Source organism: Dermacentor variabilis, unplaced genomic scaffold (genome assembly GCF_050947875.1).
Source record: "Dermacentor variabilis isolate Ectoservices unplaced genomic scaffold, ASM5094787v1 scaffold_16, whole genome shotgun sequence".
NCBI classification, from domain to species: domain Eukaryota; kingdom Metazoa; phylum Arthropoda; class Arachnida; order Ixodida; family Ixodidae; genus Dermacentor; species Dermacentor variabilis.
The window spans coordinates 827,094-846,877 of NW_027460324.1; the positions used below are offsets into that span (position 1 = coordinate 827,094).

A 19,784-nucleotide genomic window follows, 5' to 3' on the forward strand; every position below is an offset into this window, starting at 1 on the left:
CGATTATTCTGAAGAGTGTCTAGCTGGAGAAGGACCATGGGAGGGTCTTGGTGCATGATGTGGAGATCGCCTGAAGGGTCATCCATCGCCGAACTATCTCGCTGAGGTTTCGTTGTCCTTTGTGGTGAGGTTGCTTGCCACAAGATCTGTGAGCCGCTGAATGTCGGCGTGAAACTCAGCATTGTCATCTAGCTTTGGTGAGGGAGGTTTCAGAGTTGGGGGGGGGGGGGGACAATCGGTTGGTGGGCAATATCACTGCAAGGATGGAAGTGTGTGTCTCGGAATTTGCAGCAGCTACGAATAGCTGGGAAGGTGCTATTTCGCATACCTTGTCGGCGAGGGCGGCCAGCGTGGATGGGTTCAGCTCCGATGCTGATGCCAAAACCATCTGAACCGTGGGTGTTAGTGCTGGGTAAACAGTTTCTTTAGTAGACTATTGTTGAAACATGAGAACCGAGTGCCGAGAAGTGCTTGCATATGTCTGAGAAGTTGCAATGGGCGGCGATCACCAAGCATGGTTGATGTTAGCACTTGCAGCCGCTTCCATTCAGAAATTGCCATGCACTCAAGGATAGCTTTCTTCAGCGTGTTGTATGGTGTTTGGCTTGATGGCAGAGTAAGGATGTCCCACACTTTGATGACAAGCTCATTGGGCAGGGTGCTGATTAGGTAGCCTACTTTGCTTGCTGTGAAGTGATGTTAGAGACTTAAAACGGGCCTCTACTTGAATAAACCAAATGTTTGGATGGTCATGCCAGCACGGAGGTCATGCCAGCACGGAGGTCATGCCAGCACGGAGGTCATGCCAGCACGGAGGTCATGCCAGACGGATGGTCATGCCAGCATGTTGTCAGGGACTGTGCCGAGTCGGTGCTTAGTAGTGGCTTGGTGTAAACTTCTGGAGCGTCGTGTTCCATGGTCCAGAGTCACAACTGTGGTGAAACAGAAAATAGATATTGCCATGTTAAAATGCAAGAATCAAATACTTTATTTTTTCCAACGCCCAAGTGCTTACCCCGCTCATGCTTTCGTGGACTTCGTCGTTGGCACATCGGCACTGCGACGGGGCATTAAGTTCCCAAGGAACTTAATGCACTGTCACAGTGCACTGCACTGCACTGCAATTGTAATAATGTTCATCCTCTTTTTCATCAATAATAATGAAACTTTCCAGTCTTATTAAGGTTTTTGTGCTGATTTCAAATATGTAATTAGTTTTGTTGTAGGTCAATTAATTTCTATGATAATTAACATTTCCCTTCCATTGTTTAAGGCCACAATGGAAAATAAATGACACAATAAAAATTATTTGGAAGCCATGCTTAGATAGCATAAAGACTAAGAAATGAAAGATAGCAAGCACATTTTTTATCTGGCCCTTAATACAGTAGATATTTTACAGTCCATTGAATACAAGCCCACAAAATATGGCAACCACGTGGCAGAAGTTGTTGCAAAATAAATAATTTCCAAAGTGAAAAAAATTTTCCTTGCTATACTGCATGAGTATACATTAGGCTCTGTTCTGAAAAAAAAAAAGTTTTAGTTCTATCTGTTCTTGGTGTTGAGATATCGAGGCCTGAATATTACATGAAGCCCAAAATTTGTGTTTTGAGGAAAGTACAAAAAACAAACAGCATTGAATATGAGGGGACGTGGTATCCAGAACAACCATTTTTGATACTCGCTCTAAACACATGAAATTTTCGGGACACATCCAATCTTGTGTGCTGCTTAAAAGTATGCAATTAGACTTTTTTGAGGTCAATAAAAAGAAAGTAGTTACATTATTCTTCTTGTGTTAAAAATTTGGGATGTGTGTTGCAAAATATGTACTACAACAACATAGCTAAAATGAAGCAGGTATGTTCCTGGATGTTCAGATACTGCGAGTTAGCTCTTGGATGTTTGTATCTGTACTTTAGCCAAAGTTATGATATTCTAAAGATACAGCTTTAAGAAGGTGAATTCTTGTTGGTGATTTGTACAGCATTTCAAAATATTTAAGTGTCCTAAGGCACTATGTCATAGTTTTCGTGCACTCTCTTACTTGCCTGCATTCAGGGATAAAAAAGAATGATGAGAATTCAAGGAGTAGAAGGGACACAATGGTGATCCCAAAATTTGAGACTAAGAAAGCTTGAGAAAGAAAACTAAAAAATAATAACTGAGAAAATATAAATCTCAAGCTTCAAAACCGGAAAATAATAATTAATATATAATTAAAAATGCTAAATTATTCTGCTGGTGTAGACATTAGGCGCACGTATAGGCTCATAACAGAATCTGGAATGCACCAACACGAACCCGTGTACGCCCGAGAGGCACAGGAATGGGCATCGGCACATCGTCGGCAGTCTGCAAAGTAAACCTACACGCGGGGATAGAGTGCAATGGTTAGCTTCGCCGGTTGCATTATTGCCGATGCAGTTTGAGATTGCGTGACGCAGTGACTTATCTCTGGCGCAATCTTGTCGGCTCGTCTGAACTTCCCCTTTCTTGCCATTGTAATGTTTGGAGTCGGGCATGAAATAGATGGTAGCTGGCCCATGCCGCCGTCCAACTTATCCACGCTGAGGACGTTGTTGCAAGGAGAGACTTGTTCTCATTGGGAATGAGGAATATGGGTTTATTTACAGCATTTACATGAGAACGTTACAGTTCGTCAGTCTAACATGACTGCAAGAGGAATGCACACTCAGCAACCACACAACAGCTGCTTATAAACACTCTGTCCTCCCTAGATCCCTAGGTGAGGAAAAAACGGCCATTCAGCCTGCTACAAACTCAGAGCGTTCAAAGTCATCGTAGCCGACCCGCCTTTAAAGGGGAGGGTTACACACACTTCCGCACAGGTTTCACTGACCACGCCGAGGTGAGTGGGTTCTCGGAGACACAGTGCTTTCCCCAAGCAGGCGCCTCTTCATCCCAGTGTTGACTCTGCAGACAATGGCCGCCGTGTCTGTCCATGACTTCTAAGCTGCATGAGACGGCAGCACAAAATATCTTCCAGGAGCTCCCCGGATTTCCATCGCTTCTAACAACCCGTGGCGGCCACGGCGAATCCACGAACAATACTTGGTCCGCAGACCGCATTTAGTCATAGCAGCGGTGCTTGCTTGGGAACGTGCCGTATTGTTTTCCCAGAATGAGTCATTCCAAGGTCAATGGATCATTCCAAGGTCAGGTTCTCCGAATATCGCCACCCCCACCGCTGCGGCTGGCTGGGAATATTTTGTAGGTCGGCACCCTTGCAGGCCATTCGTAACACCATAGGAGGTAGAAACAGCTTGCGCTTCGCTTTTCATGGATGCATGTACGGTATCAAAGATCATTTTTTTTTAGAGAGCGTCGATTTGCCGCTTACGTTCTCAATACGATGAACAAAGAAATGGCATATCTGCAGTTGTTAAAGCGACCCACTGCCAGGCCTAGCAGATGAACTTGTCTGCTAGGCGTAGTTGCCATAGCAACATCCAATCAGAAGGCTCGTCCCAGTGTGCTGGTGCGCTGAGTCAATAGGAGGGCCGCATGCATCGCGAGCTTCCTCAGACCGGCCCCTGATTGCTTTAAGTTTGCGCTTTTTCTATGCGGCCATCGTCGGCGAAGATGCGGGGAAATGAAAGGCGGGACTTTGAGCTTTCGAGCGATACCCAGATGGTGGCGCTCAGCAGCGGGAAAGACGAGAAATAGCTCCGTGAACTCCGATGTTCCTGCGCAATTTCGGGGTTGTTTCTCGCCATCCACGCTGACAAAATATTTTTTTCGGGACACTTCGGGTGTGCTTTTGGGCAAATCGTTTTGATACAGTGTAGATTAGGCATTACAGATTTAAAGTACTTGTTAAAATACACTCATTACAGGCCACTCATTACAGGGAACATACCTTACAGACCCCCGTCAAGGGGCCTGTAAGGTATGTTCAATAAATAAATAAATAAATTTATTTACAGAGATCCATCTTGACCACTTCTTTCTCTTCCTCCCCCTCCTGTTCTTGTCTCTTTAGTCTTCTTCGCCGGAACATCACAACAGATGCCGAAGCAAATAGTTCCCAAAAATTTATTTTTTTCGCGATTTTTGGTTTTTAAGACCTGTGTCCCCCCTCAAAAAGATGCAGCAGAACCCATTTTACAATGACTGTCGACGGTTATGCATTAGCATTGAATCAGTATAGCCAAACCATGTATTGCTACTGTTGAAACGAGTTATCCATCAGGCATGTACTGCAGCGGGACTCTCTGTCACGCTTCCCTAAGAACACTTGGTGCCACGTAGCACTGCTGCCACAAAGCCTGTGCATGGTCTTTGAAATGCATCACATGCCGGTGTGTGCGAACACTCAGAAATGTGCCATGCAGCAACCGGCTCATCTCTCAAGCTTCTTTCTGGACATGCTGTGCCATCTAGTGGCACTGCTCAAAAGTCCACAAATGACTTCCGAGGTGAGAAGCGTTGTGTGCTGGTGCCTTTGAGCGCTGAGAATTGGCCCCTGGCTTGCCACACACTCAGTGACATAGTCAGCGAACCAAGTTGGCGAGAGGTTCATTGAAGAGCGGCATATACCCAGTGTATTCATGGCACATCTCGCTAAAGCATTGGTGTGAAAGGCATTTATTGAAAAGCAGCGCGCACTCGGTGCATTTGTAGCGCTGCCTGTTAATGTGTCGGGTTGCTGTCCTTGAGGGTGTGGGTATGCGCGACTCGGGCATCCCCTCATGTGTTCTTTACACCCGCATGTCTCGCATCTCCTGTAGTGTTGCTTCTCCATGTAACTTAGTGCCAGTGGCAGTTGGTCTGGTTGCAGCACATTATGAAAGATGGCACAAGTGTAGCGCTGCTAGCACCTCACTTTCGCCATTTTTACCATAAAAACCCACGTATAATACGAACCCGCACATAGTATGAGGTGAAATTTTCAGGACACGAAATGGAAAAAAAGAAAGTTTTACAGTCAAACTCCACTAGAATGAACGCCGCTTCAACGAAATTTTTGGTACAATGGTACAAGGAATAATTCTCGGTTCCCTATCAGCTGTTTATAGGAGTCAATGCATAAATATCTTCACCACAATGAACATGTTTTCTTATGCCGTTCCACTTCAACGAAATCTGACGAAGTAATTCCAGGCTTGAAATTTAATTTGCCGTGCAGGAAACGCAATTTCGGTCATTTTGCACATTTTGCACATAAAAATGAGTCTGCAAAGTTATGATCACGTGTTGGCACCACAAGAAACTGCCGCTGATGACCGAGCATGGGGGCCGCCATTGCTCGATGGCGACGGCGATGAGACAGGCCTACCTTTGGGATTGGCTTGAAACTTTTGAGCCGCAGACAATCCAAAGCCGAAGCTCAGTTGTCTCGTCAGTCCATGCTGCATCTCGGTGCTGTCGGTGCGTAGTTAGGGCTAGTGCAATTGGCAGTTTGTGTTGTGCATGTGTAGCGGTGTTTGATTTGCTCAGAGAAGCCGTTCTGTTTTAGCGGGCTTTTTGACATGGCGGCGCCATGTCGAAAGTTTTAATCGTTGGAGGATAAAGCTCGGATCCTGGCCGAAGTCGCAAGTGGGCAGAAGAAAGGCAACATTGCGGAAAAGTTTGGGATTTCTCCAGTTTGCTGTCCACCATTTTGAAGTCCAAAGAGGCAATAGCGCAAGCTCTTGCATTGGGCACATCAACCAAGCAGAAGAAGCTGACGCCGTCGGCGCACGAAGACCTCGACAAGGCTATGTACACGTGGTTTGTCGAGACGAGGGCGAAAAACATACACATCAGTGGAAACGCCATGCAGCAGAAGGCCCTGAATTACGGTTGCCTGCTGGGAATTGATGATTTTAAGGCGGGCACAGGCTGGCTTAGCAGATTCAAGGCCCGCCATGACATTGTCGGCAAGACGCTTTCTGGTGAGTCGGCATCGGCAGACATAGGCAGCGCATCCGCCTGGATCTCCACAAACATTTCGGCGTTGTTGAAAGACTGTGCCATGCGGGACATTTACAGCGCTGACGAGACAGGCCTGTTTTATGAGATGCTGCCGTCAAAAACCCTCGAAATGAAAGGTCAGCGTTGCTACGGTGGGAAACACAGTAAGAAGCGCGTGACCGTGCTGCTGTACGCCAATGCGGACGGATCCGACAAGTGCCCACCGCTAGTTATTGGGAAGAGTGCAAGGCCCCGTTGCTTTAAAGGTAATAGGAGCCTTCCCGTAAAATATGTCGCCAACAGCCGCTCTTGGATGACGCGAGCCATTTTCTCCGAATGGGTCACATCATTTGACTGCGACATGAGCAGGCAGGGCCGGCGGGTGTGCTTGTTGCTGGACAATTGCTCCGCCCATCATATTCTGGATGCAGAGCTCACAAATGTGGAGCTGAAGTACTTTCCGCCGAACTGCACTTGGATAATACAGCCACTTGACCAAGGTGTCATTAGAAGTCTGAAGTGCGCCTACTGCCAGCGAGTGATGCAGCATCTTCTATTGAATGTGGAGACCAGTTACGACACGAAGTTAGACCTCTACATGGTGCTGCAGATGATGACTGCTGCGTGGGCTGCAACTGGATGGCCAGTTATCGTGAACTGCTTCACGCATGCGGGCTTCAAGCCCGGAGATCCAGACACTGACTCCGCTGAGGATCCTGCTGACTGCAATGCAGCAGTGCATCCGCCAGCAGACGTAATTGCGTCTTGGGCGGCCCTTCAAGGTGCCATCCGGTGTCAAGCTGGACGACTTCATCGATGCTGACATTAATGTGATCGCCCATGAGGAATTGAGCGATGAGGACATTAAGTGTCCGCGACAACGGGGGGCAGTCGGATGACGACGAAGTGCCAGACCTGCATCCACCAGCCACATCTTGCGTACTGGATGCGTTCGATGTTGTCAGAAACTGCGTGGCTGTGCATGATGACGGCGTCGCGATGCAGCTACTTGCCGACTGTGAAAATTGTGTCATGATGCTCCCGAGAAGGGAAGCAGTTGACACTGGTTGACTTTTGGAAATAAAAGTTTGTGGTTTACCAGTTCAGGTTAGCCATATTTTTGTGAATTCCACAACAATGAAATTTTCGTTTCTACTAATTTTTTCTCTTGCACTGTCAATTTCATTGTAGCGAGACTCGACTGTATCTGCGTATAATACCAGTAAGGAAAACTCGAGGAAAACATTCATTTAAATTGCACTTCGCACTTCGATCACTGTCTTCCTGAGCTGTGCTCTCTTCGGATAGTTCCTTGTCAGACATATCTTCCCAGAGGTACTCATCTTCTGTGCCATCGAGCGCGTTTGAGATGCCGCAATTCTTGAATGCATGGTGCACAAGGTCCTCTGGTATGCTGGCCCATGCGTCCACAATCCACTTGCATAGCGTGGCGGGCAAAGCCCACTTCAGCCAACCCGGTTGGCGTCACTGCAGGCTCACCTGAGCGCATCCGATCTGTGTAACACCACTTGACCGCGTCCTTGAGCAACTTGTTCACGCAAACATCTAAAGGCTGCAGCTGAGATGTCATCCTACCCAAGATAACGATGAGTTCAGTGCCGGATTCGCGCAACAGCCTCTTCACTGAGTCGGCCACATGGCAAGGAAATGCATCCAGCATGAGGATGGACGGGAACGACAACAGTCCAGCCTTTCTCATGGCATCTTACTTTTTGGCAGCTCCTCACCTTTAGCCACTGTCTTGCACTCAAAGATGACATAGGGCAGGAGCTTGCGTCTGTCTGCCATGCACGACAACATGACGGTAACTCGCGTTTTCTCATTGCCAGTGGACCAGACATAAGCTTGTTTAGAGCTCTTTTCATGCATGATGAGGGGCGATGGCATGTCCAGATAAAGAGACGTTTGTTTGCCCTAGCTGGAAGTTCTTGGACTTGCGCAGTGAAATAACCTGGCGCTGGAAAGCCACAAGCAGCTCTTCGAACGATTCTGGCAGCTTTTATGAAATCGAAGTTCGGCGGCGCAAGGAAAATCCAGCACGGCACATGTAGCGATAAATTCAGTGCTTGCTTGCTTTGAAGGCGGAGCTCAGTAGCCCTTTTTCTCTTGCAAGCTCCTTAGCTTTTGCCTGCATAAGCTCCACACTCACAGCTAGATGCACAGCTCGATGTTGGCGTACGAACTCCGTCAGGATGACTTCAATTTCCAGGAATGTCCCACTCTTCAGGCCGCGAAAGCTTCTTTGCATTCTGCTGCACGCGAAAAGGGCTTCCTTCTGTCGATGCCACCCGTGAGGGCTTCCCTCATTGATGCCAAACTGCCTCCCGGCCGCACTGTTGCCGATGTCCTGTGCGGCTAAAATAACCTTTCTCTTGAAAGCAGCTGAGCATTGTTTTCGTGGTCTGGGCATCTTGGTCCTTCAATGCGGAATAAAAAAGATGCACTTCGCGAAGCGTGGTTTGCACATGCGCTGCCAAGGTGCACACTCAACAATAAAGAAACGATGCTGTAGTCACGCAGCAAGAACGAAACCAAGCCATAGCAATGCAGCAATAAGGAAGCCAAGCCGTAGCCACGCAGTACTAACGAAGTCAAGCCATAGCTACTCAGCGATAATGAAACCAAAACTTCTAGCCCAAATTTCTGACTTAAATTTTTGTTCGGATCCACATATAGTATGAGGCAAAAATTTGGGGCGCTAATAATAGCAAAAAAACTCGTATTATATGCGCGCTTTTACGGTACCTAATGGCACGGTTGGTTGCGCTCGACAGGGAGTAGGCTCTTTCTTTTTTGGCTGCAGGTCGGAAAGCAGCGCAGACATTCCGTGCGTGCGCCGATCCATGCTCTCCGAGAGCATCTCGCAAGGCCTACACCGGAATGGACGAACATCATCGTTCAAATGCACTGCCATTTGCGTGACCGTACACGCAAACAACCAGGCATTGGCGTCCAGCATGGGGCGAACATATTCGCTCGCTATCTGGTCGCGGTGAGTCGGGCTTCCTCGATTCGTCGTGCATCCATTGGCATGTTCGTGAATAGCAATTCAGCTAGTAGGCATTAGTGTATGAAAGATGCATTAAATGCCCTTGTGATTGTTTGCACTACTGTGTTGTCGTTCCTTTGTCCCAAGAGTACAGGTGAGAACGCCACAAGGAATCTTTGTGACGTGGATTTGATTCCTTCAAGATAGGGCGCAGGGCCCACATATGGCCGCACGCGCGGAAGAGGAGACACACACTCTAGGAGGAGAGCGCAGATAGGTGCACGTTCGCACTTTCCCAGCGCGGGCTTTATCACGTTACTCGTGTTTACTCCCTCCCCATCCCTCTAGCACAGAAGGAACCGTCAGCTCTCGTGTTTCTCCGAGCTCTTCGAGCTGCCGCGCGCCCCGCAGCCTTCGCCAGTTGTTTGCCTATGCGATAAGTGATGTAGCAGTGTTTCCTGCTTTGATAACAGTTCTGCCACTCTAACTTTTCATGCAGAAGGATGCTTGAGATCACTTTTCCCATGGCTGACATTTTCATAGTTGTTTGCTAGATTTACTAGGCATACTGACTCCAAGTGCATGCTTGAAATGGCGAAAAGCTTGTTTAAATGTGTCACTAAATTGCTTTGTTCTATTAAAAGAAGAAAAGATCAGTTTTTAATGCAACTAAGATCAAGAAATGAAAATAGTTTGTTACATTACGAATTTTGTTATATTGAGGTTTGGCTGTATTGTTTGGGAAATCCATACCAATCTGTTATTGTATGGGGAAAGAAAGAGTACCTGAATGTGTTGGTGTGGAATCTGTATTCAGTGAAATGCTTATGAGGTTTAGCACAATGCGTTGGTGGGCTAGTTGGTGTGAATCCCTAATTACTTTGTCTTGCGCTAAACAAAGTAATTATGAGGTTTAGTTTTTGTGTTTCGCCGTTCAGAGAAAAATACAAATGTGCGGCTGTTTACTTTGCTCTGGATGGTATGGATAGGTCGAATTTTGGGCAGAATTGTGCTAGAAGTGAGAGCTAATTTGAAAAGCCTGAGTGACAGTGCCTCTTAACAATGCACTGCTTTTCTTGGCAGGTCTGGAGGCAGCACTTTTCCCAAGCCCTGCTGGCGACATCAGCTGCAAAGGAGTCAGTCTGCAAAGCATCCTTGATTCGCAAGGCCAGGCATCTTGAGGTGTCATTATCACTGCCCAGTGGAAAAATATTGCACAAGTTTCTAGCATGCTGAGCTTCTTTGATGGTTGGTGTGTGCGCGTGACTTAATGGTGGACCAAGTGTAAAGAAGAAATGCCCACCTGGTGATTTTTGGTGACCTGAAAAACAAGCGGGCTACGTTTCCTTTGACCTGCCTTCCAAATGTGTTGCTTTGGCAAAGCAGGTGTCTCATGTCTCTTGTGTAATGACGGTTAGAACTCCTAGATGCACAGCCTTTTGTGGTAAGTTTTTACTGCCATTCACGTGCTGTCATGATATCATTGTTGCTCCACTTTCATGCAATGTTTTACCATTGGGACTTAAATCTCTATGTGCATTTTTTTTTTTGCTGATGGTTATGGTGGGCTTCAATTTGCTTCATTTAGTAGAAAAATAAATTACACCAGTAAATCCATTGTCACTCTCCTTAATATATGGTGTTTTCTATGATCACAGGTTATTAAAGTGTAGTGATTATGCATTGACTGCACCTCTTAATTGGTTGATGACAAGTGCTTTGGTGGGGCACCAGTGTACAGATAGCAGCCATGTTGTCTTTCTTGTTTGCTTCAATGCCAGATCATTATAATAAAGCAGTTTGCATAAATGCAAAGGTGTGACGCTTCGTCCAGTATTGCCGTGAAGTTAGCTTCTTGGCAGTCACTTTTGGTCACGGAAATTCGTTCTCTAGATATCTGAACAAGACTCGTAGAAATATGGCGATTTTTCTGATTCACTTGCACACTAAAATGTCCTTTGCTTTTTTGCATTTTACTCTGGCATCATGTTGCTCTCGTTGGCAGTCTTGACACTTGTTTTGTTACTGCAAAATAAGAGCTAATAAATGGGCCAGTGTTCTTCAATTGTGAGTTTGTCTTTTCATTTGTTTTGCATGCTTTGCTTGGATCAAGGCTGGACATTATGCATAAAAGATACCCAACCTCGAATCAGACCAACATACAGTTTGAAGCCAAACGTTCTAACCACCATGCCTCGGTCATTCGGTGCAAGCGGACAAATAATGCAAAGCAGATATGTGCAAATGCTTTCTGACATGGCAAGTATTGATATTTCAGTTGAAAAGTCATTATGTCAGGGGTAGTACAGCTGCGTACGTTGTGCCAAAGGGCTACATTTGTGACTTGTTGGGCCAAGCTGTTGCAGAACATTAAGTGCAATCACGAAGTTTTGTGTTTGGGCCACTTTTACAGCAAAGTGGCAGCAGATAGTTAGCCTGGGTTTTGTTGCTTTCATCCACAGGATATCGGCAGTTGCCACAGCGATCGAGTCTCATGCCATTTCATGCTGCGCACCACTGCATTCACGTGCGAGAATGTGTGACCATACTATGCCCCCTGAGCCCGTGTTCCTGCTTTGTAAATTGACCTATGAGTTGCACTTCTTCACACTTATCCCGTGAGGCAACATGTGCATAAGAATATGTGCATGATCGCTCTTGCCAGTGAGGCCAGCAGACCAAATGAGCGCTGCTGCTGGCAAGGTTGTGTGGCATCGGGAGGCACCTTGGTTCTTTTAACACTTTCCTGTCTGCGCCTATGCTCGTCGATGGCCTGCTATGGATGGTTGCAAATTTGTATTTTGCCGCTTTCCAAGCGTTCTCAGATGGTTAGCCTCATTTATTGGACTATTTAGAAACTATTCAGTCAGTTTTGGTTCTCGGACTTCTTTTTCTGCCGCGCGTGGATTTTTAAAGTGTGTCCAGAGAACGAGTGTGGTGGCATGATGATCGCTCATAGTTTCCAAGGTGGCATCGGCCCCTCGCACCACTCGTGCACAAAAACGTCACGTTCTCACTGATTCTAATGCATCTGCACACGAGTTATTGGACTTGGGCACTTATGCAGAAGTCAACTTTGGTTTGTCAGATTTCCAAAGAAAGCTTCGATTTTTTTCTCCGAATTGTATCAGAGCTGTCGTGCGCTTACATGAAAATATTCTACATGTCTTAAAGGCCACAGTTCTTACCTGCAGGGAGTTGATAACCTTCAGTCAGGATCATTTGCCAGTGGCCGTGCAGCGAGTCGAGTTCCATGCGAAAAGACTGCCAGGAGTTGACCTTGGTATCGTGCTAAGCCTAGTCACCAGGGTTAATACTTTCTTTTAAGTGTCAAGAAATGTTTTACATAGAAGGACGATATTTCCTGAAATATTGCACAGGTCCTTTGCATTGAAAATGTATATTCTGAAATTTTAAAGGTTTTTCTATGTGAAGCAACAATGTTTTTATATAACCTTTTTTAGCATAATTTTTGTAGATCTTTTTTAAAGATTTTTGAAGCATGTTTGGAAATAGTACTGTTGGAAAGAAAATTTTTTCTTCAAATTTATACTACACTTTAGGTTGAAGCATGCTCTGTGATAGGAAAAAAAGTGTTTACTACACTACCCAAGAACTGCTGCTTTTCCCACGGGCAGGAAATTGTTCATTGACTCCTCACGCGAAGACTACTGATACCAATTTATATAATTCAATTTGTTTATTTTATTTTGTGCAGCTGTTCCGCTTATTGAGGTGCCGAGTATGTCCATTAACATGTAAATTGGAGAGCATAGAATGGGCTGTGTGTCGCTTGTTAGGAACGTTGTAGCAGCGCACACATCATACATGAGTCTAAACACATTCGGTTCAAAGTAATTTGAAGCGCTCGTGTTGCAGGATTGCTGCTGCTTTTGATGAATACTAAGAAGGGACCGTAAGTTTGTTGAAATAAAGTAGTTTTAGCTACAGGGGAATTTTTCTGGTACAAAGCTACACTGGAAACCGCGAGTTAATAAAGATCGTAAATGCATTAAGCGTACCTGAACTGCACCTTGCTACAAATGTTGCGCCCATTGCGGCCATGACTTCCATATTGTGAACCCATAAAGGTTAATGTGTTCAGCTTGGAAACATAAACGGAAAGGAGTGTACATAGAGGTGATTGTGCCGGTCCAGACTGACAGGCGCGAAGGAACTTGCACTACAAGCCGGATAGCATTGATAATGTACACCATGTACTGTCAGCTATGGTCAGCAACGTCAGTAGGAGTATCACCACACAGCACCAAGCGTGCAGTCATTCATGATGTGAATGCCAAAGTGGTCCGCATCAGCCATTTCAACGAGGTAATGGCGTGCTTGTTAATTGACAAAATTATTACTTATGGTACAGAACACATTGTTACAAAGCATTTTGGAACCAGTCATGGTTCAAATTATTAATGCCTCTAGCATTCAAGTCAACCATATAGCGAAACCCAAACAGCGCTGTAGCTTTGCTGCCACACCGGCATCACGTGTTCCCGCCCGACAGCCGGTACGTAAAAATTTATGCACAGGAATAAACCCGATGATGGCATGGGAAAAAAGAGAGAAGAAAGTGAAGTTGCAACTCCGCTCACTGTAGTGGTCCATTTCTGGGACAAGCGGTAGTTGGGACCGAAAAGTTTGCTTGAAATCACTATCTTCTGCCTTTAGGTGTTCAAATACTGAGACTTTTTCTTCATTGAAATGGCTGCCGCCGTGACAAGGCTAATATTCAGTTTGTGTTTTTTGTTAGTTTGAATAATGGCAATGGTACAATTGGGACTTAACTAGCTGTATCTGATAAAGTATAAAGCGGAATGCACCACCCTCTGAAGTCTGTTATGTAACAACTGTAGGCAGTTTTATAAAAACACTGCAGGAGTTAATACGAAAACGAAGGACCAGTGTAACAATTGTTCTGTAATTGCTTCAGATTTGTTATTTGCAGCTCTGAAAATGAATGACCTTTCTTTCTTCGTAAACCTGTTCCTTATTCAAGATATGCTCCAAGATCAAGATTTTTGCACTTCTAAAATAGCTCCAAAAGCTGTTTCAGCAGTCCCACCTCTGTTATGTACAAAGCTCCACTTTATAAATATGTCTATGTATATCATTCTCGGTAATTCATCAGTAGTAAGCAAATAAAAGATCCACCAAGAGAGTAAGGGTGTAAGCCTAACGTGCCACCTCAAACAGGGGTTGCTAACCAGGCTTTTCTTGCATATTCTTGAGATATTAAGCACAAGCAAATGCACAGATCTGAGTAATTAGAAATGGACAGGGGCCAAGTAGTTCTTTTTAAGGGAAATTGAAGGAAAAATTATGCAGAGCTGTATTTAAGCTGACCTTCTAAAATAATAAAAACCTACTCTTACTGTGTGTGTAGGCACGTTAAGCCAGAAAAGATGCAGAAACAGAAGCCGGTGAGTGCCGCCACCTTGAACTTCTTGCACAAGCTCATCGTGGCACCAAGGATTTTGGCAGCATCTTGTCAATTTGAGCTGCATTGAACAGAGATTGTGTGCTGCTGTACACTTCTTCATATTGCGGGGGGACACTGTTAACAGGGTTCCCCCCCTGTTAACAGTGTCCGGAAGTTTCCAGGAGCTCTTCAGGTGACTCGGTCCTTCAAGAGTACCAGGGGGTTCTCCATATAGCCACATCATCTCTCTAAACCTCTAAGGCGCGAACACACTTCGACGTGACCCGGCGCGCGCGCGCGCGGTGGTTGCGCTACGTCACGCCAGGTCGGCTACGCCGCGTCAGGCGTTCCGTCCCCCTACAGTACAACGCCGCGCCCCTGCCGCAGCTGGAGCAGCGCATGCGCAGAACACCGCGCCGCTCCGTGGCGCCTGTCGTGGAACATCGAAACAAATCTTTCGCGCGCTTTCTCTGTCAGTAGCGACCGCGGACCGGACTGTTGCTCGGCGATGGCACGGATGCAGACACATTCCGCAAGACGAAATTAAGCAGGAGACACACGGTACGATTCGGCGTCCGATCCGACGTGCGGCGCCACATGCTCCGGCATGCGGCATACTACGATTCAGGGCACACGGTGCGTGCATCCGAAAGATTGAGCGGCGCGTAAGCTCCGCCCAGATACAGCCCCCCAGCTTCACTTCATATCCACATCGAGAAACACAATACAAACAACTCTGCACAACATTGCTTCGCTTTACGCGAATACTGTCAATAAAATTATGCCCCTGCGAATGACGGAACACTTCACGACGGCGCGTTGTCTACTGACGGCTCCGCCAAGAGCAGTGATAGGGCCGGTAGGCCTAGCTAGGCGGACGCTGCGGCCGACGGCGCTGGCGACTCGTCAAAGAGCGCTTATTTTTGCCAAAGCAATTAACACTTTACATTTAGGTCGCCCCTAATTAAATACAATGGTTTACTCGACGCAGTCGTTGCGAAGGGCAAACGTGCAAGCGAAGCGAGCAGCCTCGCTCAGACGGTCGGTGTGCGCTGCCTGCCCGTGGAATGCCCTTGCGTCACGGCTCCCGATCTCGCCAGTAGCTTGGTGCTAGTGTATTAGGCGCTGCTTTGCATAACAGGCACACGTTCGAGATAATTTTACGGAACTGGTAACTATTTCGTGTCGGAAACAAACTGCAGCAGGCAAGGAAAAAGAAAAAAGACTGCGAGAAACCGGCCAGCCAGTGCCGCCTCCGTGAAGGGAACGTCAGAGAACGTCACATGCCAGCCACACTGTCATTGGCTGCAGCCAAACGACGGTGCGGTTGTCGGACGCGTCGGACGATGAAAATCTGCCCGGTTTGTCGCACGCCGGACGTCCGATCCGGACGTCCGATCCGGCGCTTCGGCACGGCAAAACACCTCGATTCCGGCTGCCGTTCCGGTGCGTCGGACGCCGGATCGGACACCGAATCGGACCGTGTGTCGCGTGGTCTGCGTCGCAAGAAAAACAGGTCTCTCTACATAACAGACACGTAGCCGCTGCCACTCCTTTTCGTCGCTTCAACAGCTTTCAGTTCACGAGCATAGCGGTCCCTCAGCCGCTTCCATAGATTCAGGCACTCTTCGACTGAAACAGGGAAAACAAGACAAACAAACAGGCGCTGAATGAATAGCAGGAGACGTATACACACACGTGCGTAGCATTGCTCCTGTTGAGAGGCCAGAGTACATGCGTATCTGCTCCCACGCGTTGTTTTCCCGCTCCGCATCCCAGTAGTCCATTCTTTTGGTGTTGTAGACACACGGGTGTTGCTGGACGACGTCCAGAAACCTTTCGATTCTGGAGCCGCACAGGTCGGGTACGCTTTCTTGCGAAGAGGCCATCTCGTTCTGGCTCAGCCCGCCGAGTAGTGAGTCTCTACCTCGACGAGAGAGGGCGCTAGGCGCTAACTTGCTCGGCGCGGTTGGCGCGAAATGCGGTCGGTTGCATTCGGCGCCGGACGACGTCCGAGCGCGCCGAATGCCGCCGGTCGCGGTCGCGGTCGCGGGTCGTGGCTCGCGGACGCTCCTGTGGACGAGGCTTCAGCGACTTCGTTCGTAGCTAAGTACTCTTTTATCTTTATTAGCTAGTGTTTTGAAGTGTTTTCTTTTGCATGTAGAAGGGGCGCAAATTTTGAATTTTTGGTAGGAGTAGGAAACGTACCGGCTTTGTCTAGGTCTGGCGGCTCCCCCGTTAGGCCTAGGGTAGTTCTTTCAGCTAGCTCTTCGGATTCTTACATGGAGTAGGGAGTGATAATTCTTTGTTTTTGTTTGGGATAGCGGTCGAGGTCGGGTTTGCGTGAGTGATTTGGCGAACTTGCTCGTTGGGCCTAGGGACGTAGGCCTAGCGATGAAATCGAAAAACGTGAAGGCCGCGGGGGACGGGGAGCAAGTGCAGTGCGACGAGTGCCTGCGCTGGTGCTTCCTCGACGAGACTAAATTCCAGAATTTAGCAGACGCGGTGGGGTCTAGCTTCACGTGCAGGTCGTGCGAGGGCGTCAGGGAAGCCGTCCAAAAACTGGAAGAGAATTGGGCGGCTAAGTTTGAAGAGCTTAAGGCAAACCTGAGGGAGGAGCAGGAGAAGCGGGTAGCACTGCAGGCGAAGGTTGAAAATTTCGTCAAGGTGGAGGCGGCCCAGGCCGCGCAGTTGGTGAGGACTGTGGCCGAGCTTGGGGAGGCGAAAGAAAGGAGCGCCGAACTGCAAAGGCGGCTCGACGCTCTTGAGACTCGGGCAGCGGATAATGTCGGGTCAGGACACCAAAGCGAGGGCGAAGTGGTAGGCAGGGAGCCAAAGCAAGCGGTCGCCAGCTCGCCGCCGGTGAATCGGCGTAGCTATAGCGAAGCAGCGCAACACGCCCCGAGTGAGGCGACGCTGCAGCCACAGGAAGCCGGGAAGCAGGGAGAGGTAGGAGATAGTGAAAGGGTGATTATCGCTGGCGACTCAAACATGGCTGGGTGCTCAAAAGCAATTGTGGAGAGGGTGAAAGGCGACAAAAGAGTGGCGGTAGGGACATTTCCAGGGCAGACACTGGGTTCTGTCATGGAGCGAGCAAAAGAAAAGCTCACGGAAAATGCCCACGTGCGCAACCTTGTCGTAGTAGCAGGCGGGCTAAATGACGTCCTGAACAGAAAAGGGCCAGGACTAGCCCAGCGCTTGGCGAAGGGGGTGGACGACTTGCGCGAGCTATCCCCTCAGGTGCAGATCGTGGTGTGCACGGTGCCGGAGGTGCCTGTGCGTGACAGTCGCGTACGAATAGCCGTAATGGCTGCCAATGAGGCAATATGGAAAATGAGCCGAGAGAAAGGCTTCGAGGTTGTCGAAGTAAACAGGGAAGTGAGAAGTTGTGGTGGTTTTAAACGAGATGGGATCCACTTCAATTACAGGCTAGCACGAGAAGTGGGCTGGCGACTTGGGGGTCGCGCTGTTGCTTTTTTAGGGGGCCCGCGGGCGCTCAGGAGGTCAAAGTAGGTAGTAATAAAGAAGGTCCCCTAGGGGAACATCAGAAGAGCATCGCCGTCGATAACAGAAAAAGGAGGAAAGCAAGAACAAGAGCTCGCCATGCAATAGGCTACATAAACATGCAGGGCGGCAGAAGAAAGGAAAAGTGGGCAGAGATTGAGGAGCAGTTACATAGAGAACAAATAGGGGTGTATGCGGTTACAGAAACGCACCTTAGAGACTCAGAAGAGCCGCCAGTTATTGAGAATTATGTATGGGAAGGGTGCAACAGAACTAAGTCGGAAAGAAAGGGAGGGGGAGTCGGAATGCTCATCCATCAGGGAGCCAAATGGAAAAGAGTAAATTCACAATGTCAAGAGCATCTTTGGTTATCAGGTACAATGAGTGGGAAAGAAACTTGGCTTGGAGTTACGTATTTGTGGACCGGAATAAATTGCACAGAGAAGAATAAAGAGTTAGTGGAATGCATAAGCGCTGATATTAGGGGTTTCGGGAATGGTGCTGAGATAGTCCTATTAGGTGACATGAATGCCCACATACAGGATTTAGATGGCTATACCGACAATAACGGGAAGTCAATGCTAGACCTTTGCGAGCAACATAACCTCGTGATAGTGAATACAGGGCCTAAGTGTGCAGGACAGATCACGTGGGAAGTGGGCAATCGACCATTGATTACTGTCTGATGACAGAAGGAATTCATGATAAGTTGAGAGAAATGGTCATCGATGAGGAAGGGTTTAGCAGCATAGGGAGTGACCATAAACGCATCATTTTGAAAATGGGATATGTAGTTGGGAAAGAGAGCAACGAAAGCAAAATGGCCAGTCCAAATTTGAACGCTGAACAAATAGCAAATATAGTCACTAGAGTGGAGGAAGAAATTGGCAAGTCGCCAAGTAAGGGGTGGGAATATGGTGAGCTTCTAAGTGTAGTAACGACAGAAATACGGAAAGAGAAACAACATGTTCATTGGAAAGGAAAAAAGAAACCGAAAAGCTGGTGGAGCAAGGAGATACGAGAAGCGATCGCCGAACGACGGAAAGCATCTCGAGAGCACAGGCAGGCAAAGAAGGCGCAGTTGCCATAGGATGAAGTAACCAGTAAATGGGAAATATACCGGGAGAAAAAGTCTATGGTACAAATACTGGTGCAAGCAAAATTAAAAGGTGAAAGTGAAAGTTGGTTGTCAGAAATACGTGAGAAAAGAAGGCCGCACCTAGAATATTTTGGAATCACATAAAATTATTAGGCAGGAAGTCAACAACAATACAACAACATATCCTAGACGAAGATGAAAACAGACTGGAAGGAGAAGCAGCAATAAATTACATCCAAAAAGTAACAGCCGAATCTTTCCAAGGCAAGGACGAGGTTGTATTTGAAGAAAAAAAGAGCATGAAAGAGACCCAAGGGGGAAAGGAGCTAGTGCTTACAAATTTAAACTGGAAGAAAGCGGAAGAGAAAATTCCTAAGCGCACAGCCACAGGGCTAGACGAGGTTCCCGTTAGGCTGATAAATGAACTGGGACCAAAAAGTAAGGAAGCTCTCGTGAAAGCAGTTGAAAAAACTTTAAAAGATAGACGAATACCAGACAGTTGGCGACAAAGTAGAATGAATTTAATTTATAAAGGTAAGGGGGAGAAAGACAGAATTCACTCGTATAGACCGTTGACCATTACATCGGTAATATACAGGCTAGCAATGCAGGCAATCAAATTAAAGCTTCAAGCATGGGCAGAAAATAATGGCATTTTGGGAGAGCTTCAGAATGGCTTTAGAATAGGTAGGCGTTTGGATGATAACTTGTTTGTTCTTACTCAGTGTATTGAAATATCAAAAGCAGAAAGCAGACCGTTGTATGTGGCCTTTTTGGACATTACAGGAGCATACGACAACGTGGACCGCAGCATTTTG

At 47.3% G+C, this 19,784-nt stretch overlaps 1 protein-coding gene across 8 annotated transcripts in view; it reads left to right on the forward strand.

The window, feature by feature from the left end:
* LOC142568075 (G patch domain-containing protein 2-like) overlaps nt 1–10,997 on the forward strand; it is a 127,035-nt gene extending 116,038 nt beyond the window's left edge. For all 8 annotated transcript variants that reach the window (XM_075678172.1, XM_075678176.1, XM_075678170.1 and 5 more), the window contains one exon: nt 10,016–10,997. The gene's annotated coding sequence lies outside the window, so the exon portion shown is untranslated. The remainder of the gene's footprint in view (nt 1–10,015) is intronic.
* The last annotated feature ends 8,787 nt before the right edge of the window (nt 10,998–19,784 follow it).